Source organism: Triticum dicoccoides, chromosome 4A (assembly GCF_002162155.2).
Source record: "Triticum dicoccoides isolate Atlit2015 ecotype Zavitan chromosome 4A, WEW_v2.0, whole genome shotgun sequence".
NCBI lineage: Eukaryota > Viridiplantae > Streptophyta > Magnoliopsida > Poales > Poaceae > Triticum > Triticum dicoccoides.
The window spans coordinates 266,788,557-266,799,910 of record NC_041386.1 but is presented as its reverse complement, the minus strand read 5'-3'; positions in this window follow the sequence as shown (position 1 = coordinate 266,799,910).

Below are 11,354 nucleotides of genomic sequence, written 5' to 3'. Positions count from 1 at the left end.
CTCTCCCGCTCTCTACAGATCAGCGACCCCGGCGACCCCGACGCCGACGCCAGCCCCGCCCCGCCTCGACCCCATACCGCTCCGGTATGCCCCCCGCATAGTTAGTGTTAGTGTTAGTTAGTTAGTTAATTGCTGTTAGTGTTAGTTAGGTTAATTTGCTATTAGTGCTAGTTAGTTAATTGTTGCTAGTGTTAGTTAGTGTTAGCCCAATGATAGTTAGTTAGTGTTAGTTAGCTTAATTTGCTGTTAGTGTTTTGAAAGGATCGATATGGTTGACTAGAGGGGGGGGGGTGAATAGGCAACTAATTTTTTTTAGCTTTTCTTTAACAATTTAAACTTTGCATCAAAGTAGGTTGTCTAGATATGCAACTAGGTGAGCAACCTATATGATGCAACAAGGATAGGAACACAAGCAAGCAAGTGATATGAAACAAATAAGCTTGCTCAAATAAAGGCACGAGATAACCAAGAGTGGAGACGGTGGAGACGAGGATGTGTTGCCGAAGTTCCTTCCCTTTGAGAGGAAGTACGTCTCAGTTGGAGCGGTGTGGAGGCACAATGCTCCCCAAGAAGCCACTAGGGCCACCGTATTCTCCTCACGCCCTCACACAATGCGAGATGCCGTGATTCCACTATTGGTGCCCTTGAAGGCGGCGACCGAACCTTTACAAACAAGGTTGGGGCTCTCTCCACAACTTAATTGGAGGCTCCCAACGAAACCACGAAGCTTCACCACAATGGAATATGGCTCCGAGGTGACCTCAATCGTCTAGGGTGCTCAAACACCCAAGAGTAACAAAATCCACACAAGAAAGTATGGGGGAAGCAAATATCCTTTGGTGGAAGTGTAGATCTAGGTCTCCTCCTTCAATCCCTAGCAAATCAACAAGTTTGAGTGGCTAGAGAGAGAGATCGGGCAAGAGAGCTTGAAGTGCATTAATGGTGGAGTGAGAGAGGTCAAAGGTGAGAGTGGTAGGTGGGAGAAGCTCACTTATATAGTAGCCCTCAATTCCAACCGTTACTGCGTTTTTTGCACTACAGCAGTACAACCGCTCCTCGTCCCGGTACAACCGGGACTCACGGTGTATCTGCAGAACCCTACCAAGCGGTACAACCGGACAGGTGGGCGGTAGTACCGGTTAAGAAAAATAACCGTACTAACCGCCTGGCCACCGCACAACCACCGCATCAAAACAGGAGCTTGACCGGTACTTGGGCGGTGCCTGGCCGGAACAACCGCATGGCCTTGATCTCTTGGGCGGCTAAGTTCAGAGCGGAAGAACCGTTCGGACCACCGGTGGTACCGGTCATTGTGGAACGACCGGACCAACCGAGCCACTACCACCCAAGAACCGCATCAAAACAGAAGCGCGAGCGGTACTTGAGCGGTGCATGGACGGAACCACCGCCCCAGCATTTGCAGAGCATGGTTGCAGTACCACCGCCCAGAGGCAGCGGTACAACCGCTCGAGCAAAGCTGGTGAGCGACAAGACCCAGCGGTACAACCGCTCCAGAGAGTGGTACAACCGCTGGGCAGAAATAGTGAGCAGGAAGGATAGGGGAAGAGACAAGGAAAAACTCTCACTCTCTAACACCTGAGGAAGACAAAGAGGGGTGATGAACGTGTACGTGAAAAGATTCCCCCAGTGCTTTCTAATGAGGATTCCCTCTTGATAGTACGTGTTCCCTACGACCAAAGAGAATAAAAGCGTAGAGGACACATCTTCGATCTTTCCCTACGAGAGGCAATAGCAATCTGATGTAAGCCTAAGCATTGAGAACCTAAAACGTATATCACACGATTAGACCAACAAAGGGTTGTCATCATCATCCAAAACATAAAGTAGGGAAATGCCCTTTCAATCTCCCCCTTTTTGGTGGATGATGACAACAACACGAATTGCAAGAGATAAGTCAACAAAATCTAGACGGAACTCCCCCTGAATATGTGCCCCAATAGGAACTAGCTGTTAGAAAGCATGGGCACACTTTCAAGACTCCCCCTAGATTTTGTAGACTCACCACTCTAACAATATAAAGCTTAGAGTGCAATAATCACAATAATGACCGATGAACGGAAAGGTAACAGGAGTAACAAGTCTCACAAACAGCAAGGAATGAAACAAGTCCACGAACAAAGACCAACACGAGAAAATGAGAAAAAGAAAACCATCCCTGAGACCTGTAGAACCCTCTCCCCCTTTGGCATCAAGACACCAAAAAGGAAAAGAGCGAAGCTAGCGTCCCAAAGCTCAGCCGTCCTCCTCTGACTCCTCGGTCACATCTGGATCCTCATCGTCAGAGTCGTCATCGTCGTCGTGATCAGATTCTTCCATGGCATTGTCAGCTGCTGCAAACGAGGAGGATGGCTGGGGATGGGCTTCATCATCAGTCCAAGTGCTATGGGTAGATATCCAACGCTCCTCTGGGGTGATGCTCTTCTCAGAGCCACTCTGAACCGGCATGTTGAGGTGCTTCATCATTGCAATTTGGCGACGTCGTGCAAGCTTCTCATTGACATGTGCCTCTACATCCTCTTCTGGATGTCAGCCTAGAGACAAAAGGTCTTCTTCACCTTGGCAGTGAGTTTGGCCACCCACGAAGGCTTGGCCCCTGGCTTCAGCTCAAAGTCCTCATCGTCAGAAGTAGCATAGACATCCTTAGGAGCATTTGCAGGGAAGCGAGGCTCGGCATGCTTCTTCTTCTTAAGGAGCTTGACCTCATGAACAGTGAGGTTGTCTGGAGAAGTGAGGAGCTCTCCAGGACGACGAACAGCCCACACAGAGTTCAGAAAGCACATGAAAAACGGGCATAGATTGGGACTTTACGGTAGATGACCATGTTGTACATCTCATGCCACATCCAATTTGACACATCAAACGTTGCCCCTGTCCCCACCATGGTCTTCATAGCAACCATCAAATCAACTAGATAACCATGAATCTCGTCTTTATTTCCCACCTTGGGCAAGAGCACATTGCGGAACACTCGGTGCATGATGTCATAGACCTTCTCCAAATCCTTGGATTCTCCAATAATCCCACAGACCCGAATGTACAGAGGGGCAAGCTTCTCCTTAAGCATGGACTCAGGAAAGTCATGAGGACGAATGCCACCCCTTCCTTCCAGCCCGGTATCCTCGTACCCAATAGCATTGTAGAATGCCCTCCAGGGAACGTGAAACAATTCATCGCGACACATGAAGGTGAGAGTGCGCGCATCATCTTCCCCAAAATGAACTGTGGCATAGAACTGATGGATGAGTTGAATATCAAAGTCACAGTTGACTGACATGATCTTGACAAGATCAAACTCCTCGCAGAGAGCCAACGCCTCACCAAAATACTCCATGTTGTTCCTCCAATGGTTAAGATCAATTGTCCACTGCTTGTCATATCTGTTCTTGTTGTGCTCAAAGAGTTCATGAACAATCCGCACTTGCATCTCATTCCGGAACTGAACGGTGGTCCAACGGGGAGCAATGGGAACCTCATACAGATTCTTTGATCGGAAGGCTTCCCAATCCTTGGCTTTCCAATGATGCAATGGCATAACCACATGTTGCTTAGCAGCTGCAGACTTTTCACGGCGAGTGGGCTTGGTGGGAATCACAACTTCTTCTTCATCATCAGACACAACCGGGCGCAAGGTCCTTCGTGCCCTCTTCTTGGTCTTGCGAGGAGCAGAGCAAGAACTAGAGCCCCCTGAACACACACACGAAAAAGCACACAAAACCTAGCAAGGATGAGAGGATTGCACACACCATGTCAGGACCCCGATTCCAAGTCACATCGATCTAGCCGGTAACACCTCATATCACTTTGCGGCCTCACGCACGGTATCCCACGGGTGTCGCCTTACCATGGCCCGGGACCGTTTACGCCTTTTGGCTCACGTATATGATAGTGTCGCTAGCATCCATATGACAGAGAACCCGGGCCGACATGGCTAGTCATGAACCCAAAGCGGCACAGACCTATGGAGACAGGCATACATGAATCACATCGAGCATGTCGGTCATCAGCGATTGATTCCAGGCTGTAGCACTGGGCTAACAGGACTTTGGGGAACCCGGGCTGTAGCAGGCTAGGCAGGACTCCGGAAGTCACAGCGTGACATTTCCCCGAAGGGACAGACATAGGAACGAAGTGAAACCCATGCCGACCAGTCAAGTGTCCTGAGCAGTAGTGCTAGGCTAGCAGGACTCCGGTGAACCAGGCTGTAGCGGACTATTATGGCTCGAGGAACACTAGACTACATTTCCCCATAAGAAAGGCTGCCAAGGATAAACAACTAAATTGTCGGATCCCACTCATACCAAGCATTTCAATCATACACACAATATGCCCGATATGAGTACATACAACATGGCATCACAACAAAACTCTACAACTCAAGTACTTTATTTAAAGGCTCCAGGGAGCCATACATAACATGTTCATACAGATAGGGGTCACATGACCCGACACTCAAGTCATACAAACATACAAGCACATGCGGAAGCAACTAGTCTGAGTGCAGACTCTAGAAAGAAAGAAGGCTTCTCGAAGCCTGTCTATCTACATAGGGCCCTCCATGGCCAGGATCACCACCTGGGTGGCTAGTCACTCGTCGACGTCAAGGTCTACGTAGAACCCATCGGAGGGGGCGGTGTTGTCGTCTGAAAACAGTAATTAAGCAAACATGAGTACAAAGGTACTCAGCAAGTCTTACATCAGAACCTACTATACATGCTTATCCTCAAGAAGGTGGTGGGGTTAATGCAGCAAGCCAGCTTTGACTCTTGGCCAAGCTATCCTACGGAACTTCACCAGTAAAATAGTTTTCGCACACGAGTCCACTACTCACCAACACAATACTCCACCGGGGATCCTCCCTCGTCATCCTACGAGAAGGCCATCCTCGGTACTCACACTTATCTTGAGTCTTTTATTAGTACCCATTAACTTGTCTATGAACTGTATAGGCAACCAAGTAGTCCTTTACCGCGGACGTGGCTATTCCAATAGTTTTATACCCTGCAGGGGTGTACTTCTTCATACACGCTTTCACCACTTACCGCCGTTTACACGACATGTACTCGGCAACCTTCAAGCGGAAGCCCAGCGAGGGTGTCGGCCACGGCCTACCTAAACACTTAAGTCTCTAGTCCAGGTTTATCGCCTATCCAGGTTCCATCCGTAGGGAGTCCGGCCGAGGTTTCCACATACGGCCCCGAACGATGTGAACAGGGATCCCGAGACACCAAACGGGTGACTCGGTACACCGTGCCATGGTGTATCTACCGCAACATAGCCCACCCCTAGGGTCAGCGCTACACACGGCCGCCAACACATAACCTACAAACACCAGAAACTATTTGCAACTCTTGATAGAGTAGTAGGGTGGTTAAGAAGCCGAGAGGGTCAATTAAGGATCCCAATGCATGGTAGTAGCTGAATCTTAAATCACACATACAGATCTCAGTTCTTAGGGACGGCCTCAATGAAACAACCCACCATGTACTCCTACATGGCCTCTCATCGATACCTTTACCAAAACATGTTCAACACATCCCTCACATTACCGGCATAAGCATTTCACTCTGGCCCATCACCCAGATGAACCAGACCTGACACAACTTTAAGCATAGCAGGCATAGCAAGGTAGGAATCACATACATGGCTCAATCAACTCCTACACATGCTAGTGGGTTTCATCTAGTCACTGTGGCAATGACAGGTCATGCAGAGGATAAGGGTTCAACTACCGTAGCACACAACAGTTTGAATCGCGTTGTCTTAATGCAGTAAACAAGAGCAGAAGCGAGAACATGGGTTTGTATCGGAATGAGCAATGGTTGCTTGCCTGATGGAGTGGTAGTGGGATACTGCCCTTCAGTTGGATAGTCGTGAATATCCTCGGAGGCAGAACCTACCACGAAGAACACATCGGAACACAATCAACACATGACGATATGCAACAATATGATGCATGCTATGACATGGCAATATGAATGTGTCTTGGCCTAATGCAAGCTATAACAGAAAGGAATGAACTCATTTGAATCAAAGATTCAAATATTAGCTCATTAAACATGGCCTTAATAGTGCATTTCCTTATTCTGCTTAAACAGCAAGGTAAACTTGTTTTGTCATCAATGAAACCATTACAGATGGATAGATTGAATTTTTCTGATCATTTTTTATATATAAATCTTTGCATTTGGAGCTATGGTTGATTTTCTATGATTTTTAGAAGTTTTAACTATTTTCTGGAAATTCCTGAATAAAAATAAATCCAGAAAATGCATTACTGCGTCAGCATTGCGTCATGCTGACCTCAGCAGGTCAAAGGCGCTAGCCCAGGTCAAACCTGACTAGTGGGCCCCTTCTGTCAGCCTCTCAGCTAATTAACAGGATTAGATTAACTCTAATTAGCTGTCAGTGGGGCCTGGGCCCACATGTCAGTGACTGATTTAATTAAAATTAATTAAAACTAATCCTAAATTAGTTAGCAGACCGGCCCCACCTATCATAGACTCAGGGGGGGTCTACCTAGGCCCACCCAGGAGTCAAACTGGGTCAAACTCGCCGGCGACTCGACGCCGGTGAGGCCCGAGACGGTGGCGCAGCTCGGGAAATGCCCACAGGGCACGGGCGAGGCCGTTCTTGGGCTCGTTGGAGAGCTCTTGCAGTCACACATCTAGTGGTGGTGGAGGCCGGGCCTACGGTGGCCAGAGACGACGACGGCGAGCTCCAAGGCGGCGGCCGGAGTTCGGCCATGTGCGGGGAGTGGGCTGCGGCGTGCAAACACGGAAACTGAAGCGCTAGTGAGGCACTACGCGATGCGGCAAGCACGTTGCATAGCACGGGAGGACCAAATGGTCACCGGAGCGACGCCGGCGACGAGCTCGAGCGGAGACGAGCTTCGGACATGGTGGAACTATGGCCTAGAGGGTGCAAACGCGTGGGAAGGAAGAGGGGAAAGGCGGCGGAGCTCACAGGAAGGTCGATGAGCAGCTCGGTGGGCTCAGGGGCGACATAAGCGAGGCGAATCGATGAATGGCCTCCAGCGGGTACCGAGGTTAAAGACGATCTGATGGCAGCGATGCAGGGCCTCCGGCGATGCGTGGCTCGGTGGGGAGGGCGAGGGCGTCGCGGCGGAGCTTCTGGACAGGTCAGAGAGGCGAGGGGTTGACGGAGAGCGTGACTACAGCGGTGAGACGGCGACAAGCTCGTCGGCCATGGTGCGGGAGAGGGTGAGGGAGACGAGGGGAGAGTGAGCGAGGATGAGAGGGGGACGTGGGGGTCGCGTGGCACCCCTAGGCGTCTCCAGGCGTCGGCGGAAGCAGGAGGTGGCCGGCGTGTGGCCGCGGGCGCCGGCCACGCGCTTCGCGTCCTTCTGGCGCGAGGAGGACGATGACTGGCAGAGCCAGTAGGCTGGGCCGAGCCAGGTGGCTGGGCCAGCACAGGTAAGGCCTGGGTGGGCTTCCCTCTCTCTCTCTCTCTCTCTCTCTCTCTCTCTTTATTTGTTTTTGTTTTTCTAATTAACTGCAACTGTTGGGCTTTAAATAAAATACTGAAACGTTTCCAAAAATCCTGAAAATAATTGTGGGCTCTATTTAGATTATTTCCAACAGCAAACATTTATTTCTAGGATTATTTGAGCATTTAAATTATTTTATAGCATTTAAATGCCCAAATTCAAATACTTATGATTTAATTCAATGATATAACACCCTCGATGCGACTATAGCTCCCACGTGTCGAGGCACGACTTAGAGACATAATCGCATTGAAGGCATATGTCGCAAGTTAAGCAATCTTCACAACATCCCATGTAATCTGAACAATAAAGGGGAGATAACATAGTTGGCTTACACTCGCCACGTCAATCAAGAACATAAATAACATTACATCGTCCAACACACTCATGGCCCGACTACGGCGCCAAAATAAAAGAGAACCCAACATGCGACAACGGTCCCAATCACCCCCAACTGGGCACCACTACTGATCATCGGGAAAGGAAACGTAGTATCATTGAGAGTCTTCGTCGAACTCCCACTTGAGCTCGTACTCGTCACCTGGAGCGGAATCACCTGGACCTGCATCTGGAGTTATATTATCTGTGAGCCACAGGGACTCAGTAATCTCGCACCCTCGCGATCAAGACTATTTAAGCTTATAGGAAGGGTAAGGCAAATATATGTGGAGCTGCAGCAAGCGACTAGCATATATGGTGGCTAACTTATACGCAAAAGAGAGCGAGAAGAGGAGGCAAAGTGCGAGCGAGAGTCTAAAGGAACAACCTGCGCAAGCATAACTCCAACACCGTGTCCACTTCCCGGACTCCGCCGAGAAGGGGCCATCACGGTAACACACACAGTTGATTCATTTTAATTAAGTTTAGTTCAAGTTATCTACAACCGGACATTAACAAATTCCCATCTGCCCATAACCGCGGGCACGGCTTTCGAAAGTTCAATCCCTGTAGGGGAGTCCCAACTTAGCCCATGATAAGCTCTCACGGTCAACGAAGGAATAGACCTCCTCCCAAGACGTTCTGATCAGACTCGGTATCTCGGTAACTCAAGACACTTCGACAGGTTAAAACAAGACCAGCAACACCGCCCGAATGTGCCGACAAATCCCGATAGGAGCTGCACATTTCTTGTTCTCAGGGCACACTCAGATAGGTCAAGCTACGAGTAAAACCAACCCTCAAGTTTCCCCGAGGTGGCCCCGCAGGCTGCCCGGTTAGGAACAACACTCCGAGGGAGCACTGGCCCCGGGGGGGGGGGGGTTAAAATAAGATGACCCTTGGGCTCCGGTAACCCAAGGGAAAAAGAGGCTAGGTGGCGAATGGTAAAACCAAGGTTGGGCATTGCTGGAAAAACTTTAAACAAGGCGAACTATCAAGGGGTTCCCATTATAACCCAACCGCGTAAGGAACGCAAAATCCAGGAACATAACACCGATATGACGGAAACTAGGGCGGCAAGAGTGGAACAAAACACTAGGCGAGAGGCCGAGCCTTCCACCCTTTACCAAGTATGTAGATGCATTAAGATAACATAGCAATATAATGATATCCCAACAAGTAAATAAAAGATGTACCAACAAGGAACGGCCTCCAATCTTCACCTGCAACTAGCAACGCTATAAGAGGGGCTGAGCAAAGCGGTAACATAGCCAATCAACGGTTTGCTAGGACAATGGTGGGTTAGAGATTTGACATGGCAATTTGGGAGGCTGACAAGCAAGTGGTAGGCATCATAGCAATGGCATAGCAAAGAGCGAGCAAACTAGCATAGCAAAGATAGTAGTGATTTCGAGGGTATGATCATCTTGCCTGCACAGTTGTCAGAGTTGATTGGATCCTCACAAGCAAACTCAACAGGCTCCTCGGTAGCGAACTCGTCTCCCGGCTCTACCCAAACAAGACAAACAAGCAACAAGGATACAATCAACCACGTGCAAACTCAATCAACACGATGCAAAGATGATATGCTATGCGGGATGCGATGCGGGATGCAAAATGCAAGATATGACAGGAAATGCATGAACCTGGCCTCAACATGGAATTCCAAGGGTGCCACTGGAAAGATGGGACGAAATTGCTTGAAAACGATGTAAAGAACGCCGGAATCGGAGTTACGGATTGGAAATGGCAAGCGATTCAAAAATGACACCGGTCTGCGATTTACAGCAAGTAGACATCTAAATGCAACGAAATGAACATGCTACAGCACCCAAACATGACAACAAAATACATGGAAGGGATGCACACAAGATGCTTAAAAAAAGTCTAGCACAGAGTTACGGCCAAAACATCCATTAGGAGGTTCAAACAAGCATGGCAAAAACGCAAATGCAAAACAGATCTCAGACTTAGTGAAATTAACACTTGTCTGAAATTTCAGATCACGAAGCCCTCTTCGGAGCAACAAAACAACATGATACATGATCTTATTAAGACAAGTAAGAACATGGCATGGAGCTACTCAATAAGATTAACAAAAGACCCAAAGTGACCTGGGGCCAAAAGGGTTCACAAAATATACTAACGGGCACACGATCATAGCTAAAACACAATCAGTTTTCAGACTTAGTGAAAACTGAGACATGCTGAAATATAACTCACGAAGGCATGTAAACGAGCTCGATGCACTCAATACGGTGCAAGTCATGGCAAGGCAAGCATACATCCATTAAGAAGGCACAAAATTCTAGCTATAAATGGCAAGAACAATGGCATAGCATGCACGGATCAACTACAATAACATCGGCAAAATCGCAAACAACTTGACGATCTGCATAGATTCACAACGAAGCAAAAGTAGAGCTCGATTGACTCAAGCTAGGGTGCTCCATAATTGCAAACAAAGACATGGATGGATAGAGCATAACATGATTAACAAAACTCCTTTACTGATCATCCTCAAAAGAGGCACGGATCACTAGGAAACAAGCTGAACATATGGCATCATGAACTAAATAATCCCAGACTTAGTGAAAACTACTAAGTCCCTGAAAACAGATTCACCGGGTGCCTCACTTTGCAACCTTGCACAAGTCACCACACACATCCTAAAAATGCATGGGTTGCCCCCCTGGAAAGAAGACAAAATCCTTAACAAAACATATGAAGGACTCACAGGCATAGCATGCACACAATAATCATGGCAAAAATGACAAAAGTCTAAGATGAACTAGCAGATCTGACAATTAACTCACGAAGCCTCCTTCTAACAGCATTTCGGGCATCAAGATGAACTCAAATGAAAATGATGCAATGGAATGAAATGATATACTCGTCGAGGCGAACATTTTGATATGCCATATGCATGAATAGGAGCTACGGATGCAAAGTTACGGGGCCGCGAACATGGGCATATGGATCTGCAGATTTTAGGACTTAGACGAAATTTATACCCTGTGCAAAAAGTCAACGGGACGAGGGTATCCCGGGACGGCGGGATCCGGGCGGCGGGGCTGCGTTTGGATCAGGGAGTGGGTGGATCTGATCCCACTCCCGGATCGGATCCGGCCCGGGGCTGAGGAGGCCGGCGATGGCCGACGGCGGTGGCGGTGTGGGACGGCGCCGGCGACCCGGCCGGCGAAGTCCGGCGAGAGGGCGCGGTCGCCGGTGCGCCCAGGCGGCGGCGAGGAGCGCGGGTGGCGGCGGAGGAACCGAGGTGAGGCGCAGCGCGGGCGGCGGGCGGCGAGCTGGCGGCGGCCGGCGCGGAGGGGCTGCCGGAGCGGGGCGACTCCGGTGGCGGAGCCTCGCCGACGTCGGAGGAGGAGGTCGGGCGCGGGGAAGAGGGAGCCGGGCGGCGGCGTGGGCCTCGGGGGCCGGCCACGGGCCT